The sequence below is a fragment of the Scylla paramamosain genome, chromosome 43 (assembly GCF_035594125.1).
Source record: "Scylla paramamosain isolate STU-SP2022 chromosome 43, ASM3559412v1, whole genome shotgun sequence".
In the NCBI taxonomy this organism is placed as follows: domain Eukaryota; kingdom Metazoa; phylum Arthropoda; class Malacostraca; order Decapoda; family Portunidae; genus Scylla; species Scylla paramamosain.
Genome location: NC_087193.1, coordinates 10,581,543 through 10,589,783, shown reverse-complemented (window position 1 = coordinate 10,589,783; position 8,241 = coordinate 10,581,543).

Below are 8,241 nucleotides of genomic sequence, written 5' to 3'. Positions count from 1 at the left end.
TTTTCTACCTCTCTTACTGTTTTCTTCCTCATTACCTTCCGTAATTTCCTTTCCTTCCTGTAACTTCCTTTATTTTCTTATGTTCCTCTTTTTCTTCATCATCTCTCTACCCTCTCCATCACTGTACCATCTATCATTACCTTGTTTCCCTTTCTTGCAGTTTTCCTTCCATTTTTTTTATATTCCTATATTCAGCTTTCCTCTCTATCATCTCTCACTGCCCTGTTTATCTCATTACTTTTCCTCATTTTCCTTCTCGCATCTTCTTTATCCCTGGGTTCAATATTCGTCTCTACCTCTCATCATCACTTCCACGCTGCACTTCCTCTGCATTCCGAGATCTTTAGTTGAAGTTACATAGGTTTTTGAGGGTATTTTTACGATTCCAGTGACAGATTAACACGATTTCTGCACTAATAGCGGGAGAAACACTCTGGCGAACACGGCAAATCATTTTCTGTGGCCCTTGAAAACACTCGTGGTGGAAGAGTAGAGCATTTCAAAATACGGCTTGCTGTTCCTTTCTTCACCAGCCAACCAGTGCCCATCCTTCTCAGATTTCAAGACCTGTCCTTCCGTCCCATATCTCCGTAATCCAGAAAACTCTCCCATAAGATCCACGCTTGGTCAGTTTTTAACATTCTTCAAATATGATCGGAAGGGCGTTTTCTCCATTACGGCAGGGGAGTGAGGGAGGAGGAAAAGGTGAGGGATGGTCTGTGCTGAGTGTGGGTGACTGGGAGACTGCATGGATGGAGATTGGGTAAGGTGATGTAGGGGTAACTGAAGAGGATGGCTAGGAGAGACTAAAGGAAGAAAAATAGGGAGTGTTAGCTTAATAGTTTATGAAGAACTTTTTGTTTTTTGTCTTCTTACAAGTTCACCGGCCAAGGGCAACAAAAAGAGCGACAAACAGGACACTAAGATCCCATTCCTTAAAGAAAGATCAAAAGAAACATTAAAAAAAACCGAAGGACAAGAGTCTTGAAACCTTCCTTCTGAGAGAGAGATCAAGTCGCGGGAACGAGAAAATACAGAAACAGGCAATTAGATCCAGAATTTACCACGTACCTCAGGATAACTCAAGACGATAACTGTGGCCTTGAAAAACAGTCTTAATGATAGAGTACAGTGTCTCAAATACAGGCCAAAATAAATATCACTCATTCACCTTCAAGCAGAACTTAATAAGCACAATAACCACTGCAAGAATGAAGTGTTGGGTCAGGGAGTGTCTCGTCTTGGGTTGCCGTGGTGTGGGCGTGTGGATATTAAGCTTTGTAATGACCATATTGTTATGCTAATGGGCAGAGGGGGTGGGCGGCCGTGGGCGAGGCTTGTGTTCGGCAGGAGAGGCAGGGAAAGAGAATTGGAACTTATGCTAACTTGGCTCACGGTGTTGCAAGGGAATTTTCTTATTTTTTCTTGTTTCAGTTTTGTGTTCTTTATTTTTCCGTCTTTTTCTTTTTAATTTTCTTTTTTTTTCCTTTTTCTTCTCTTTTCATCTTCGTTTCTTTTCTTTTTTTTCTTTTGTTTTGTTTTATCTTCTCTTCAGCTCTGTTCTCTTCTTTTCTTTTCTTTTCTTCTCTTCTCTTCTCTTCTCTTCTCTTCTCTTCTCTTCTCTTCTCTCTCTCTCTCTCTCTCTCTCAAGAAGGGAAAAGGAGTAAAGGTGAAAGGATGAGAAACTATAGATATGGGAAGAGAGAGAGAGAGAGAGAGAGAGAGAGAGAGAGAGAGAGAGAGAGAGAGAGAGAGAGAGAGAGAGAGAGTTATGTGGAAGTTGATTTAATTTGCATATTCATTATTATTATCATTCATTATTGTCATGTGCTTCTCTTCATTATTATTATTATTATTATTATTATTATTATTATTATTATTATTATTATTATTATTATTATTATTATACTATTTCTACTACTACTACTACTACTACTACTACTATAATTATCATTGTATTTTCGTTACTTAGAATGAAATATAGAACACTAAGATGAAGAGAAAGGAAATAAGAAAGGAAAGAAAAATGAAAGCAGAGAGAAAAGAAAGAAAGTGAGAAAGAAAGTAAGAAAATATGGGGAACGACAGAATGATGGAAGAGAGAGAGAGAGAGAGAGAGAGAGAGAGAGAGAGAGAGAGAGAGAGAGAGAGAGAGAGAGAGAGAGAGAGAGAGAGAGAGGTAAGGGGAAGGGGGAGGAGAGATGAAAGGAAAAGAAATAGGGAAGGGGTTAGAGAGAGAGGGAGAGAGAGAGAGAGAGAGAGAGAGAGAGAGAGAGAGAGAGAGAGAGAGAGAGAGAGAGAGAGAGAGAGAGAGAGAGAGTGGGACGTTGGAATTTGAGATAACTCCCAAATTACAAATACTTGACCTTCTTTATGACGTGAAAACCGAAGGAGAGAGAGAGAGAGAGAGAGAGAGAGAGAGAGAGAGAGAGAGAGAGAGAGAGAGAGAGAGAGAGAGAGAGAGAGAGAGTTTATTTTTAGTTGTTATATTTCCATACATAGTACAAGAAAACTATGCACTACTATGGTAATCAGTAGTAGTAGTAGTAGTAGTAGTAGTAGTAGTAGTAGTAGTAGTAGTAGTAGCGGTAGTTGTAGAACCAAAAAATAAGTAATTCACTACTAACACCACCACCACCACCACCACTACTACTACTACTACTACTACTACTACTACTACTACTACTACTACTACTACTACTACTACTACTACTACTATTACTACTACCACCACCACCACCACCCATACAAACCTCCCCATATTAATTGTTACACGAAGGGTCACAATGAATGCAATAAATCCCAAGAGAGAGAGAGAGAGAGAGAGAGAGAGAGAGAGAGAGAGAGAGAGAGAGAGAGAGAGAGAGAGAGAGAACATTTCAATCTCTCACTTTCTATGACGAGAATTCCTTCACGATTCACGGGGACTTTTGGGGTGAGATGCTTTCCTCCTCCTCCTCCTCCGCCTCCTCCTCCTCCTCCTCCTCCTCCTCCTCTTTCTTCTCCTCCATCCTTCTCCCTCAGTCCAACTCTTATTTTCAAATTTTTTCTCTCAAATCTTTCTTCCATGTCCCAAGTCTTGAAGTTCTCTCTCTCTCTCTCTCTCTCTCTCTCTCTCTCTCTCTCTCTCTCTCTCTCTCTCTCTCTCTCTCTCTCTCTCTCTCTCTAACTGAAATTCGTGTTCGATGTTCATTGATGTTTATTGATTCATTATAACATGAAGGAAGAAGAGGAAGAGGAGAAGGAGGAGGAGAAGGAGGAAGAATAGGATGATGAGGATAATGATGATGATGATGATGAAGTGAAGAAGAAGATGAAGAAAAAGAAGAAGAATCAGAATAAGAATACGAAAGGAGAAGAAGGATGAGGATGAGGAGAAGGAGGATAAAGAAGAGAAGAATACAAAGGAATACAAAGGAAGTCCAAACAGCAACAGCCACTGAGGTCCTTAAAGTCGACTATTTAGGTAATTATTCTATGGTAACTATTAGTGGGAGACATGATAGCACAGAAAAAAGGAGAAGAGAAGGAGGAAGAGTGGAAGAAGAAGAAGAAGAAGAAGAAATGAAGAAAAAAATCAGTCATATATATACAATGAATAACACACACACATACACACACACACACACACACACACACACACACACACACACACTGGCCACTGCCTCGGAGATCAGACGTTATGGGTGTGATATGACAGAGGAGGGCAGCCATGTGTGAGGGAGGGAGGGAGAGAGGGAGGGAGGGAGGGAGAGAAGGAGGGAGGGAAGGAGGGAGGGATGTAAGGAGGCAGAAAGGCATGTGAAGGAAAGGAGGAGTTGGAGGAAGGGAGGGATGTGTGTGAGAGAGAGAGACATACATACATACATACATACATACATACATACATACATACATACATACATACACAGATATATTACAGAATTATATGTGAGAATGTATATATAATTTTATCACTTTTTTCTTTCTTCTCTCTTTTCTCCGTCTTCTTTATTTTCATTCTTGTATATATTCCTTCTTTCCTATTTCTCATCTTCTGTTTTTCTTCCTTTCTTGTCTCTCCTCTCTCTATTCTTCCTTATTTTTATTCTTTAACACATTCATTCTTATTTTTCATCTCTTTTCGTTTGTATTTCTTTCTTTATCCTTATCCTCTCAATTCCTTCCTTTTCCTTCCCATCTCCTTTCTTTCCTCCCCTCCCTTTCCATTTTTTCCCCTCCATCTCTTCCTCCCTTCAGCCCATTCCTTTCCTTCATCTTTCTCCCCTCCCTCCCTTTTCCAATTCCTTTCCTTCATCTCTCCCAATCTTAACTCATTCCTTTCCTCGATATTTCCTTCCCTACCTCCCTCTCTCCCTCCTTAGCTCCCTTTCTCCCTCCCTCTCCCTCTGTCTCTCCCTCTAGTAGCAATAACAGAACATTTTCAGTCAAATTTGTTCTTTACGAATAAACATATTTCCAAAGGGAGAGAATCGCTTTGTTGTGAAGTAAGAGAGGGAGGGAGAGAGGGAGAGAGGGAGAGGGGTGAGAGTGTGAAAGGGGAGTGAGATAGTAAGGGTGATAAGATGCAAATGAAAGATATTGAGTCAAGATATTACGAATGAGTGGATGAGAGAGAGAGAGAGAGAGAGAGAGAGAGAGAGAGAGAGAGAGAGAGAGAGAGAGAGAGAGAGAGAGAGAGAGAGAGAGAGAGAATTAAGGAGTTGGAGGGAAGTTAGATAAAGGGAGGAGAGGAGGAGTGAGGTAAGTTGATTATAATTATTCATACGCACAGAGAGAGAGAGAGAGAGAGAGAGAGAGAGAGAGAGAGAGAGAGAGAGAGAGAGAGAGAGAGAGAGAGAGAGAGAGAGAGAATAACAATATCAACACCAATAATAAAATCCTATCATATTCTATTAAGTCACACCTTTTAAAATCCATCCATCCATCCATCCATACATCCATCCATACATACATACATACACAAACATATCTATACCTCTATTAATCTTTTCCGTCACTCCCTTGCAATCTACATCCTTTTCCACTGCGATGAACAATCTAATGAATGAACCTAACCTAACCTAACCTAACCTAACCTAACCTAACCTAACCTAACCTAACCTAACCTAACCTAACCTAACTTAACTTAACCTAACCTAACCTAACCTAACCTAACCTAACCTAACTTAACCTAACCTAACCTAACCTAACCTAACTTAACCTAACCTAACCTAACCTAACCTAACCTAACCTAACTTAACCTAACCTAACCTAACCTAACCTAACTTAACCTAACCTAACCTAACCTAACCTAACCTAACTTAACCTAACCTAACCTAACCTAACCTAACCTAACCTAACTTAACCTAACCTAACCTAACCTAACCTAACCTAACTTAACCTAACCTAACCTAACCTAACCTAACCTAACCTAACTTAACCTAACCTAACTTAACCTAACCTAACCTAACCTAACCTAACCTAACTTAACCTAACCTAACCTAACCTAACCTAACCTAACCTAACTTAACCTAACCTAACCTAACCTAACCTAACCTAACTTAACCTAACCTAACCTAACCTAACCTAACTTAACCTAACCTAACCTAACCTAACCTAACCTAACTTAACCTAACCTAACCTAACCTAACCTAACCTAACCTAACCTAACTTAACCTAACCTAACCTAACCTAACCTAACCTAACTTAACCTAACCTAACCTAACCTAACCTAACCTAACTTAACCTAACCTAACCTAACCTAACCTAACCTAACCTAACTTAACCTAACCTAACCTAAACTAACCTAACCTAACCTAACCTAACCTAACCTAACTTAACTTAACCTAACCTAACCTAACCTAACCTAACCTAACCTAACCTAACCTAACCTAATGAATGAACTTAACCAACACCATCACTCAGCTTCTTTACTACTGTCGTCATTCTTTATTTTACATTCAAATCAGTGTTTAGATTTGTACCCATATTGTGAAGCGCTCTGCTCTCTCACCACGATTTTCAAAGGTCACGGAGATGATTAGCTGGGTTTTCAAGTGTATTTCTACTGTTAATAATGCAGAAGTCTTGTTAATCTGTTACTAGAACCTTAAAAAGTATCCCTTAAAAACCTGTGTCACTTCAACTAAGGGCTTTTAAATGTATTGGAGGTGCAGGAAAAATACCTTTAAAAACCTGTGTCACTTCAACTAAAGGCTGTTAAAAGTATTGGAGGTGCAGCCCTGTAGTGTTTCAGAAGTCCTTGTTTGCATGGAGATGCTGAGGTATGAGAGGGAAAATCAGGCTGGTTGTGTCTCTTGTTAGCTACGAAACTTTGACTGCCACTTGGTACACCTTTCCCTAATTACCAATCACGATGAGACCTTTTAACTTTTCTACAGCCACATAAAGCTTTGAACTGGGAAGAAATTGCAAAATCCTCTTTTTCATCAGTAACTGTTTTGTTCGTAAATGCTTATAAAGATTTCACGCATTGCTTCTGGTGCTGCTAACTGTTTCGTGTCGCAGTGAAAGGGTTAAATGGCTATACTACAACAATAAGTGTTTAAAAAAAGTTGCATGTGATGATAGAAAAATAAAGATGGTTAAGTATGGATAATTAACTCTTCGTACTCACTAATGACAGAATAACACTTCATTTGAATAGACGATTAAACTCAACGAAAATATAGCAACAATAGAACAGCAGGTAGAAGAAGAGCCAAACTACTCAAAAAAACTACCCAATCACACCTTTTCCTTCCTCTGGTGTCCCTCAAAAGAGTTTCAGAATCAAAATTTCAGAACACAGGCACAACTCTTTAAGACCTAACAAGCTTTGATCATATTCTGAAACTTTGGCTGCACCTCGATTACATCCAAACCCTTTAGAGTTGATGTGACACGGATTTCTAAAGGAGTTTTTATGATTCAAGTGACAGATTACCAAGATTTTTACACTATAAACTGGACAACTTGAGAACCGGGCTGAATATCTGTGGACTTTGAAAATAATAGTGAGCGTTTCAAAATACACACCCTACAGAACACCTGCACATACCCACAGAAAACGGCGGACGGGAGGCGATGAGGGAGATAACATTAGATAGGCAGTGAGCTAAGGGTTGGGAGTTATGAGAAAGAGCGAGTGGGAGAGAGAGAGAGAGATAGAGAGAGGAGGAGGGAGCTGGGAGAGGTGGAGGGAAGGCTGAACAAACACTTGGTTTCAATGGGTCCATACAGTGGTGTGTTTGTTTGGGATGAGATTTCGTCAATAACTTTCTGAAAAATACTCGAAAAAGCAAATGGACACGTTTACTCCTCATTTACATAAACAAAAGGGAGAGGGAGAGGGAGAGAAAAAGAGAGAAAGAGAGAGGAGAAGGAAAAAAATATTGTATGGCCTTACGATACAAGATATGGACAGTAGGTAATGCTCTCTCTCTCTCTCTCTCTCTCTCTCTCTCTCTCTCTCTCTCTCTCTCTCTCTCTCTCTCTCTCTCAGATTAGGCCAGGCAGTGTGTATTCAGTTTAATCTGTGCTGGATTAGTGATTCCTTCTTCCCTTTCTCTCTTTACCCCCTCCCTCTCTCTCTCTCTCCCTCTCCCTCCCCTTTGCTCTCTCCGTCTTTCTCTCCGCCGCTTCTGTTCCTGTCACTTGTCCCATTGTGAGCACTTTTGGAGGGATAAATAAACATGATGAGAGTTGTGTGGAGGGAAGGAGGGACGGAGGGAGAGGAGGGAGAGGAGGGAAGGAGGGAGGGAGGGAGGGAGAGATAAGAGAGGGAGGCAGAAGGATGGATTTACAGAGGAAATGAAGTATGGGTAAAGTTACAGTGAGAGAGAGAGAGAGAGAGAGAGAGAGAGAGAGAGAGAGAGAGAGAGAGAGAGAGAGAGAGAGAGAGAGAGAGAGAGAGGAATGCCCTTTTCATCCCTTCACCTCCTATCACCTCACCCTCCTTATTTCTCCAATCCTCCTCCTCCTCTTCCTCCTCCTTACAGCACCCAACCCTAGTCGGAACTAATGAGCTTAGCCACACTGAGACCTAAGGAGGAGGAGGAGGAGGAGGAGGAGGAGGAGGAGGAGGAAGAGGAGGAGGAGGAAGGTAAAAGTAAACAGAGGAAGCAGCACAACTTCAGCATTATTCACCTGGCAGATTACAGCTGACTCAAGGCTGACGATAGGGAGCCGTCTGACACCACTTCTCCCTTCCTCTCCCTTCTCCATCCCTCTCTCTCCGTCTCTGTCTCTCCCTCTCCC